Raw genomic sequence first — 11,864 nt, 5'->3', positions numbered from 1 at the left:
CTGTGTGCCAACGGGGGAAATGAAACTGGTAAAACGATTCACTGGTTTTGAGCACGTCGCAAATGCACTTTTAATCTTCATCGAAGCAAAACCAAACAAAAACAACTGACAAAGATTTTCTCTTCTAGCAGGACATTGCGATGGAGCTTTTCCAGAACAGCTATTGATCCCGGTCATTCGCTCCTCGCTTCTTGCTCTGATATCAGAAGGGTGTGTCCGTTCACACGACACTCACACAGCACTCAATAAAGGAAGAATCATACAATCTGGAAATAAAGGGCAGAGCCGGAAACGTATGCAATTTAGTGCTCAGAAGTTTGTGGGCCAACTTGATTTGCTAATCCACAGCCTGTGCTTCCGGAGAGGAGAAGAAGGGGGAGTTCACAATTCACAAACCAATTTGTGTTGTTTCTGCAACACTGCAAAAGTACGACTCATGAATATGCTAATGAAATTGCAATGAGAGTTTTGGCACTATTTCATCACCTCAACTAGATTAGAGAGTAATAACACTATAGGTTTACATGTCTTCAGAAACTGCTGTGGTAGTAGAAAAAAATTGGATCTATGATATTTATAATGCAACAAAAATTACAGCCACACTACAATAAAATAATGGTAATTATTTTCTATGTAAGGAATAGTCCAGCATGCATACACACAGAGAGTTCACGATTAAGGTCATTCATTACTTCTTATGTTTCTATTTTGTTGCCCGATTGAGTCTACATTTAGGAGTGGGCTTGTATCTCTATGCCTATTTCCAAGAATAGAAAAAGAGATCCAAAGTGGAAATACTCTTGTTTTTATTTTATTGGCAAACCAGAAATCCCTTTTAGAAATAGCAGCCATTTTGTCTGATCAAGAAACCACCCAGTGGGTCTGAAAATATAAAACCCAATGACCAAATCCACTGTGATGGAGTCTATCCCAACTCACAGTGACCCTATAGGACAAAGTAGAACACCCCCCCCCCAATTGGGTTTCTACAATTGTATTCCTTATGGGAGTCCTGTGTCATCGTGGGTTAAATACTAAGCACAGGGTCAGCACTTGGAACCCACTAGCAGCTAAGAGGGCTTTCTGCTCCAACTAAAGATTTACAGCCCTGGACACACAAAGGAATAGTTCTACTCTGTCCTGTAGGGTCCTTGGGAGTCAGAATCAACTGGATGACCATGAACTTGGGAGCTTGTTTGGTTTTCTTAATGGGGGAGCAGTTAATTTTTCATGTTTATGGAAGCAGACTTCCATAGCTTTATCCCACAGAGATTACAGCTGTAACCATCGCAGCACCAGCGCGCTTCTGAGAACATAAAGACTCAGAAAGGAGCTATTCTTTCCCTTGTTACCTAGTGACTGATTCAATAGTACTGCCATTAGATCCCAGAGTTCTGGGCCTGCCCAGTGCATGCAAGCCTATATAAGAAATCATGCATGCATTGTTTTAAGAAGGTGGCTTCTTCAAAAGGTAAGGAACCAGGTAGATGAGCTGAAATTTGACGGCGGTTTCTTTAAGCAGGGTTGAAAAGAAGTTACAGAGGAACCAGGTAGATGAGCTGAAATTTGACGGCGGTTTCTTTAAGCAGGGTTGAAAAGAAGTTACAGAGAAGGATCAGCATCTTTCCACCTGAGCTCAAAGGGCCTAAATTGGTCCTTCAGCACAACCCATGCCTTTGTAGTAACAAATCTATGCTGTTCCCAAATTTCCCATGTTCTCATTAGGAGACACAGGAAGTGAATTCAGATATTAGGAATAAAAATCCATGTGCACAAGGACATGGAATCCGCTAAGGCAGTGGTCTTCAACCTGTGGGTCACGACTGCTCTGGGGGTTGAATGAGGACTGCCCAATTCAGAACAGTAGCAAAATTACAGTTATGAAGTCGTAACAAAAAATAATTTATGGTTGGAGGGATCACCGCAACATGAGGAACTGTATTAAAGGGCCACGGCATTGGGAAGGTTGAGAACCCCTGCTCTAGGGAGCCTTGCTGTCATATTGATCATACCTTGGGCTTCTAGTTGTGAAATGATTAGGTGCTTGTTTGCCAACTACAATGTTGGCGGTTTGGACCCCCTTACAGCCGTGGGACAAATCCCTAGTGATGTGTTTCTCGAAAGATTGCCACCCAGGAAGCCCTGGAAGGCCGCTGCACTGTGTCCTACAGAGGAACAAAGAGTCGAAATGTCTGTGAGCCCCAAGGGATAAAGACACAACTGGTCTCACAAAGCAGAAGATGCTGTGGGTTGCCTCACTGTGTTTCACAAATGCATCCGGAGAAAGTACTGCAGGGTTTCCTTTAAGTTTATTTAAGAAGAAATATTTCCCCAGAGTGTTGAGTGATCACTTTTTGTCTGTTAGGGAAGCAGCCACTAAATACTTCCATGTACACCATCTCAAATGGCACCACCTAGTCATCAGGATGAAGTAGGTACCTGCTGATCTAGCATGTCACAGGTGCATTAAAATGAGGACATTGTCCAGTTGTGTGCGTGTGTTTTAACACTCTTAGTGTCAATCCAACATACTGTCATTGAAGAGTGACTGAAAAAATAATAAAAAATAATAATAATAATAATAAAAGAAAAAATAATTAAAATGTATAAATTATCAAGGGTGAGGGAGGAAGGCAGGGTGGGGGAGGGAGAGGAAAAAGTGAGGAGGTAATACCAAGGGCTAAAGGAGAAAGAAAATCTTTTGAGAATGATGATGGCAACAAATGTACAAATGTGCTTGACACATGAATGAATGGATGGCTTGTGATAAGAGTTGTATGAGCCCCCAATAAAATGATTTTAAAAGATTATTTTGCTTATAAAGGATAATTTGTTAGGAACCTAGCAAAATAAATAAATAACTCACTCTATTTTAATATCATTATACATTTTTATTGTGTGTGTGTATATATATACACACAATAAGCATATATGTTGCATCTATTTCAAAACCCTATTTGGGTATATATACAGAATATATATGTATCTATTTAAACATGTATACACATATAAATTTGCGTGTGCCCATGTGTGTATTCCAGGAGAGAAAGACTTCCAAACTAAAAACTATTTTGGAGTTGGTATATACCATTGATCCCCAAATGGTATATACCATTGATCCCCAAAACACAGTTAATTGTATCTCGTGATCATGGTTTCAGAAGTAGATCTAGACTAGAACTTGCATTCCAGTACAGTATCATTTTGCTTTTTAAATTGGGTAAATTTCACTTAGTAATGGCTCTGAAATTTACCCAATTAAATTGGCTTCTGTGATCTTAAGCATATTTCTAGCGTTGGGTCTCATTTTGCAGAGCTAGCTCACCGGGAGAAGCTGTGGGTGTCAATTTCCTGCTGGCTTGGTCTGAAACATGTGTGTTCAGAGTGGGTGTACCATGAAGTCTGTAATGGTTTCTTCTCAGAGATTATTGGTATTACTCTTGTTGTAGGATCATATATATAATCGTATTTACTTTTGTTACCTTTCATTCTTGTTAAAAGGTGAAAAGATAAGACTGTCTACTCCCAGAAAGAGTTTCAGTCTCAGGAACCGGCGAGGGCAGTTTTACCCTATCCTTTAGAGTCACCATGGGTTGGAACTGACTCGATAACAATGACTTTGACTTTTGGTTTGGTTGTATGCGTTGCATACAGAGAAAGGTTTATATCAACAAATGGCTTTCACAGTTGTAATTCTGGCTCAAATCAGTGTTCTCCTGAGCCAAAGAAGCTGAGGAACAGGAAGCAGGATGACCATGCAGAGACAGAGGGGAGCACAAGCTAGTGGATACAGAGGTAATATGAGGGTGAGGTCCCCCTAACGAATCCACTGCAGGGAAGCCACTGACAGCTACTGGGATCAGCAGCAGGCGATGCAACAGATCGAGGAACCAGATGCAAGTCCCGCTCTGGCAGAAAGTGAAGGGCCAACAAAGCTTTGGCTCTGCTCAGTGTCTCTCTATTACGGGGTGTCATCCAGCTGTGACCCAATTGATAGGTTAGACTCCACCCTTACCCTTATCCAGGAGTATCTAGTTGACAAAATCCCTAATCATCACTGAGCACCCCTTGCGCACTTGACATTACTCTTTAACTCTCCACACTCACCAAACAAAGAATAATAAAATCATGCTCGCCCGAACATCATGCAGCTAACACACGCACAATGGAAAATGCACTGATCTCATTTTCATCTTAGATTTGTTTTTCAACTGAACAAAATTAAAACATCGGTGCATACATGTAAATAGAATTACTCAAAAACAATTAAAGTCCTTGTTCCTGCAGCTGGCCACACGGTAAATAGCTGGTATCCAGAACCAACTTCTGACTTGACTCATTCTGTGTTTCCTCTATTTCAGATCGTGCCTCAGCGGGTCCTGGTCCTTTACCTGGTGAGGTAACCCAAACCTTCATTCCCGAATAGGCCAGGCTGCCAGGAGCCCTGTCAGCATTGGGGTGCTGTGCTGTACTGTTGACTTTTATCACAGGACTTGATAGTAGTAAGAGACGTCTAAGGAATCTCCGGGATTCTGACCTGTTCTTCTTTGCCTCCATTATGCCATGCTAATCCAATGGCACCGAGCTAATCGGGATCGGTCAGAGCACGCACTCCCCTTCTTTGCCTGTTGATCCAGAGGCAGGAGGAGCTCAAAATGACCTGGAGACATCCTTAACTCCCCGTTCAATTGAGTTAGCACTGTGTCTGTCTGTAGGAGTATTCCCCCCACTTTGGAACTAAGACTTCCAGACAGGAAGAGCAGAGGGCCTCAGTAATGGGAAGTAAAACATGTGGCGCATCTGTTGTTGGGAGCCATAGTGAGTGGTGCCACTCCCATTTCCATTCCTTGTTTCCTGGACCCGTGAATCCTGGCTATTGTAGAAACAATGCCGTATATTGGATGCCCTGGGAGCAGAGCCCACCTTTGCAAGTCAGACTGTGTGACCCAACTGATAGGTTGGGCTCTGACCCTACCCTTACCTAGGAGTTGCCACAATCCCCAGCCATCACAAGGTTGCTTATTCGCCCAGTTCTAAGGACTTTTGTTTTCTCTACATTGAGTTGCAATCCACCCTTTTGTGCAATCCACAAAATTGAATGTCAGGCATCCCACTGAAGGCTCTAGTTTTGAGCTTCATCAATAAGTACCTCAAGTCCTCTTTTCTTTTAGCAAGCAAGGTTGTGTCATCTGCACATGGCAGGTTGTTAATGAGCCTTCCTCCAATCGTAATGTAGCATTCTTCTCCATATAGTCCATCTTGTGGGATTATCTCTCAGCACACAGATTGAATAAACATGATAAAAAGAATACAACTCGGATGCACATCTTCCTTGATTTTCAACTATGCGGTAAAGCATGGACCACAGGTTAATAACTCCTGATTTATAAGGTTGCAGCCTTGTTTATAAAGTACCAAGGCTCTTGGATCAGAAGAGTCTGAATTTGTAGAGTTATTTACATTAATTTGCATATTCTATTCAATCTGTTCTACCTCTATGTTTACAAGATAAATTATTTAGTCTAACCTCCTACAATGGTATTCAAATTCAATATCAGTGACATGATATATATAAAATCCTTAAGCAGATTTCCAAGCCAATCAATTTAATCACATGTCACAACTAAAGAATAGCCAGGAACACTCTGTCCAAAATGAGGATTGTTGTTTTGTTGGCTTTGGTACAGTTAAGCTAGGCACACTGTCATATGATCTTACCACAAAAACACACAGCCCCTTCCTGATGCCCCGTATCCGCTGTGCAAGCCTAGAATGTGATGAGCCTGCCATTGGTTGGTTATTTACTAACCATCAGAGCTATCCTTTCATTACCTTCAGAATGTAATGGTTATTTTATGAAGGCTCATTAAATTTAATGCTATAAGCCAGTGTTTATTGCCATCGTATAAAAGGAGTTGGGGAGGGGGGGCTCCATCTTCAAACTGACTCTTGCTTCTGTGGAGTACCAAAATTGAATGCCAGGCTTTCCACTGTCCTCACAGGAAGAGGTCTGAGAACTCAGAAGCATTCCCAGGAGTGACAGTTGATCAGGATCATTATTATCATTGTTGGTATCATAACCACGCAGCACCATTAACAATAACAGCAATAGTCATATTAACAAAAGCATCAGTATTCGTGACAGCTTTTTAGTCCCTCCATGGTGCTTCTGGTCGACACACTCAGCTGCTAACTGAAAGGTGGGCGGTTGGCCTCCACCAAGGAAGAAAACCTGGCAATCAACTTGGAAGAAAACCTGGTGATCTACATCCCCAAAAACCGTCGTTGAAAATCCTGGAGGAGTACAGCGATACTCACATGGGTCAGCATGAATTGGAATCTCGTTGACAGCAACTGGTTGCTGTTTCTGAAGCACTAATTGTAGGCCATGCCGTTTGTTCAGAACACTACATAGCATCTTATTTAATTTAGTATGCATCAAAACATAAAGTCACAAGATGCTACCCTTTCATACGCAACCTGGGCCATGACATTAGTCTAAAGAGTGTAAGACACATTGCTTCATAAAATCACTGTGTTTTTTTTCAAAGCCCCATTGAAAAGTTTTTGTTTTTAACTCTCAGTCACCAATCAATTCTGACTCATAGGACAGGGTAGTAGTGGCATCCCTGTGGGTTTCAGGGACAGTAACTCATTCCGGGTGTAGACTCACAGTTAGCAGCTGAACTTGTAACTCATTAGCCACGAGGGCTCTTAAAAGCCCTATACCATGCTCGCTTCGGCAACACATATACTAAAATTGGAACGATACAGAGAAGATTAGCATGGCCCCTGCGCAAGGATGACACGCAAAAAAAAAAAAAAAAAGCCCTATACCAACACTCAAAACCAAACACACTGCCATGGATTCGACGCCAACTCTGGGCAACCCTACAGGACAGAGTAGAGTTGTCCCTGTGGGTTTCAGAAACTGTAGCTCTTTAAGGGAGTAGAAAGCCCCATCTTTCTCCTACCAAGGGACTGGTGGCTTTGAACCATTGACCTTGCAATCAGCAGCATAATGCACAACCACTACACCACCATAGGAAAGACAAAAAGTTGGGTCTAGGTACCAAAAAAAGAATCACAAAGTAGAACTAGAAGAAGCCCTAAGAAAGGAATCCAGAACCATTACAAGGGACAAATTCTCTCTTGTAATTTTATGGTTAGATCTCACAATTGGAACATCTTGTCATAGAATTTACCTAAACTAGGGATATCAAACGAGGAGCCGTGGTGGTGTTGACAAGTAAGCATTAGACAGCCAACCACAAGGTTAGTGGTTCAAAACTACCAGACTCCTTGTTGGAGAAATATGGAGTTATCTTTTTTTCCTATCTGGGGTCTCCATGAGTGAGAATTGACTCAAGGGCAGTTGGTTTGGTTTGGGGTTGGAGACATCGGTGTTGTCTCATCAAAGCACCCAGTCTGTTGATAAGGACCAAGAGCTAAACCGTGCTGGCCAAGAGCCATTTAATTAGCTCTCTTAGACTCTGGAAAGAAAAGAAAAGTTGAAACTGGGATTTTTTTGTCTCTCTGGTCAGTCAGATCACTGTAGTTGGAATGTTTAGCAAACAGTGATTGACGAGTAATATATTTTCATGGCAGCCCCTAAAGCAGATCTGGGATTTTTATCATTTAATTTATGAGCCTTATATCTTTTGTTGGAAACCTCAGTGTTTCCAGAATGTGAGTGGTGGGTATATTCATTACCTCGTCCTCTTTTGTCATGGAAATAAGAAGAAAGCCATGCCGAAGCTAGGTGCCCGCATTGTGCTACACCTCGTTGACCTTGCTTGTCCCCTTTCTCGTTAAGCCTGGCCAGTCCCATGGGCATGAAAAGGCGGAGAAGGTGGTCTGGAAAGCAGGACAGGGAACTTCCATCACCTCTCTGAGTCCAGATCATTCCCCTGAAGAAAATCACCCATGGTGTATAATGAACATCCTGACAACAGACACGGGCTTGTGAGAAGATTGGCGCTGTAATCGTGGCCTTCACGTATTCCTGAAAGTTGAATTTCTGGGGCCAGGGAGGGGGAAAAGTGTTCTGGACAAAGAAAGACCAAGCCATTATATGTATTTTCCCCTTCACAGGTTTAGTCCCACCTAAGAGAGAAGGCAAAAGACTAGCAAGCAGGAAACAATGCAATGCAGAGGTATAGAGTCTGAAAAACAAATCAGCCACCAGGAAAACCAACTGTAAAGGAGGGTTCTGCTCTGAAAATCCAGAAACAACCTTTAAACAGTTACCTTTTGAAGATTTATTTTTAATTGGGAGTCAATACATATACAACATCACTCCATAGTTCAATCACATCCAGCAGAATTGCGCAATGGCTACCACAACCAGTTTCCAACCACTCTTTCTTCCTAGTCTCCTTGACATCGGCTCCCTTTTACCTACCCCCACCCCCACCAGGCCCACCACCCCCACCTCCCAAAAAAGTCCTTATTCTACTTGCTGCCCTTATAAATTCATCAATCCTGGGTTTCACTTACCAAAACACATAAAAACATGTAACACAACTTCATGAGGGGGACCTCCAATGACATCTCTGAAATACGTCCTAATGTGAACAAACAAAACAAAACAAAAATACAGAAAATGTTGCAAACCAGATCAGGTCCAGCATGCAACAGAATGGGGACTAAAAAAAAAAGTTACCTTGTGAAGGTAAACAGAGGTGCCCACTTCATAAAGCTATTGAGAGGAGTGCAGAAGATGCTGTTCCTAAAGCACGCTCCATACGCATAGTACCCAGTACACACGAAGCTCCAATAAATGACAGATATTATTAGAACTGGAAAAGGCCAATGCTTAAAGCATATTTACAGAAAGTTAATTTTACCGTTCTAAGAAATTAGCTAGAATCTCTAAGGAAATTTTGAAAGTTAAGGTAGGCTTGTCTATGCTTATCCAGATGAAGTTGAGTAAAAGTCTATTCTTGCTTAATGTAGTTATCTAATTAACCTTTTGCCAGTATTAAAATGACCTTGAATTGGTCTTGTGACCTCCAATGCTTAATGTTGTTGACTTTAAACAGGCTTTTTGGGATAGTCAGAAATAGCATCTGGTGAAACGAGCAAAAGGTCAAATTCATTTACTTTGCAATAAATAGCAAATATATTTTGCATTAGCCACTTACAAATAGGAAGAAATGCATAAAACTCATTTGTCACAGCAAGAAGGTAAGACACTTCATAAAGAATTGAGAATAAATGAAACAATTCCAGAAAGCACCCAACATTGATTTTTTGGTATCAAACCACTTATTTTATACCAGACAGTGATTAAATTATTCATTTTTATAAACTAAAGAAATATATTTCCAAGTAACATTAAAATGAAGAAAAGATGAATCTAATTAAGCAGCCCTGATTTATCATCATAAACTTCCCTGTCTCAGGCAGAGAAATCACTGGGCTATAGTGAACAGAAAAAGATAAATGTAGCTAGTGAAAATGTCAAAACTGAAGAACTGGAGGATTTCTAAAATTCCTCCTTCTTTAACAAATGTTTATGCTTCAAGAAGCAATCCTCCAGTGGCATCTTTCATGTTGCCCACAAACTTCAGGGTGACTGACTCACATGCCTATTTTACCAACAGAACCAAGTGTTTGGAAGGTTAGTTTCAGAAACTTCCAGTCTTAGATGCCTATCACATTGTTTAACCATAACCACTGCCTAAAACTACATCTTATTTTTGTGTCTCTTACTGAAATATTTTCTGAGTTTGTTTGTTTGTTTGTTTGTTTGTTTGTTTGTTTTCTCCAACCTAGGAGGCTATCAAGTCCCTTTACATGCCTATAACTCTAAACTGAGTTTCATTGTTATGAAATAATGATCACTAGTCCTGATAGAGTAAAGACAACCATACCGTTTTTTGTTTTTACTTTTTTGTTTACATATCTGTTTGGTTTACTTAGCTAAATTCCATTCACCAACTTAGGTGTCTATTTCAGTTTCAAAAGAGAAACCAGAAGGAGGGTGGGAATGCATTCAAATCCACTGCTAGTTTGTGTTACACACTGGAATCTTGAACCAAAGTAAGACCTCTTTCAAACATCTGCTTGTCCGGCATTCTTCTAAAAATTCTTATTAACATCCGTTATTGGAAATACATCCAGCTCCTCCCTTTGCCCTGTATAATTGTCCGGCTACTTAGTCAATATTTGGCTTCTGTGTGTAGTTGTTCACTTTATGCAGAACTACCTCAAGTCTCTAACAATCATGTGGGGCCATCACTCCACCCTGTAGTCCTCTAAGCTCAGATGGTTACCTCTGCTGTGGGGCTCATTCAGTTATCATTTATATAAGTTATTGGTTGCAAGCTGATCATTTCAATCGCTCCTTCATTAATTTTTTATTGTTCCTTGGATCATGCTCCATTTTTCAAAAGGCATTTGAGAACCTAAACCCTTTTCTTCTTGCAAAAGAAAATCAAGCCACAAATGCCAACTATTTGTAGTACATTATCATTTGTAATGTCCTAATTATTTCACATAATCAATAGCATCAAGTTCCTTTTCTTGGGGACTTTCTGTTTATTTACATTTTATTCCACACACGTCAGTTTTCATCAAGAGCAAAACCGATTTTCTTGTCCTGCATCTGCTCTCAAGACAACCTTAATTCACCATAAATCTATTTGTGCTCACTACCTAGTTAGACCCAGCTGGTTATGTTGATATAATTCTGGGGCCAAATACGTCTTGCTCTGCAAAGCAAGACTTAAGGATCACCCCCAATGCTGCCTTGGTGGTACTCACAGTGGCAGGGAGCTGGTGTCTTCTTCCGTTGTTATTATTTTTGCAGAGGTCTCTGTTTATGATGTGATACATTTGGGTCTAAGCACATTAGCTGCATTATTCATTGGGTACATTTGTCAGAACATGCATGTGTATAAAGAACTAATGATCCATATTAAATTAATGGCACTATAAAAAAGAAAAATACTCCTTACAAACAGCTATGTCAGAAACTACAGACTTTGATAAACCATAGAAAGGACCTAATCAGATGAAGCATTGGACTGTTCTGTCTCCAAAATTGCATTTCTAGAAATGTACTTGTACACAATGTTGGTTTTATTAAAACAAATTAATTCAGTCATTAAGGAATCATAAGGCAAGTGTCTCATAAGTCAGGACCTCCAGTGTAACAAATTGATTAAATGACTGTGTAATAGTCTCTTTAAACAAATCTAGTGTAACAAGTTAATAGATCTGCTCAATTACCATGCTGGGGTGATGAGGATGTAGGCGACTCTCTCATTAAAACTGGGAGATTGTTCTTAGGATTCCACCCCCGGCTTTTTCGCTGGGCTGTGTTGTGTTTTGGATTTGAGGCTTATTTTTAGGCCTCTGGAAATTGATTCCTCTAACGGCAATTAAAAATAAAAAACTGAATTTGATGCTACTGACTTCTCCAGTGGATTTGTCAGCTTCGGAAAGGTCTATCTATCCCCTGCCTCCTTCCGCCCTCTCTGCCCTCACACTTGCTCTCTCTTCAGTTGCTCAGGAAGTACTGCCGGCTCCGCCCCACCTTTCCTGAGTACATAAAGCTGCAAGGTCCTGTCCAAAGTGTTCTAACCCAGGGGTTAAAAAAGGGGTGGGGGTGGGGAGGGCTTCTGTTTCTTCTGCAACTACAGCTAAAAGGAGCTCGCCTTATTATTGGACCACAGATTGATTTCAATACAAAGCTTTACTCTAGGCTTCAGCCAGTGAGCGGGGAAATGTGTCACCCTGCCACTCTGTTCTGTGCCTTCCTGAACTCTGTTCTGTGCTTCTCCTGACCCAGGCTGGGCGAGAGGATCCTTCCAGAAAATACTGACGCTGCCCTGAGGCTCCGGGGTGGTTGTGTG

At 41.1% G+C, this 11,864-nt stretch overlaps 1 non-coding gene across 1 annotated transcript; it reads left to right on the top strand.

Annotated features, from left to right (window-relative positions):
• Nucleotides 1–6,730: 6,730 nt before the first annotated feature.
• LOC142443997 (U6 spliceosomal RNA) lies at nucleotides 6,731–6,837 on the top strand. The gene has a single exon (XR_012783694.1). It is a non-coding gene; the product is annotated as a U6 spliceosomal RNA (small nuclear RNA).
• Nucleotides 6,838–11,864: the final 5,027 nt, after the last annotated feature.

The sequence above is a fragment of the Tenrec ecaudatus genome, chromosome 3 (genome assembly GCF_050624435.1).
Source record: "Tenrec ecaudatus isolate mTenEca1 chromosome 3, mTenEca1.hap1, whole genome shotgun sequence".
NCBI classification, from domain to species: domain Eukaryota; kingdom Metazoa; phylum Chordata; class Mammalia; order Afrosoricida; family Tenrecidae; genus Tenrec; species Tenrec ecaudatus.
The sequence above is the reverse complement of the archived record's forward strand: the minus strand, read 5'-3'. Positions and strand labels throughout refer to the sequence as shown.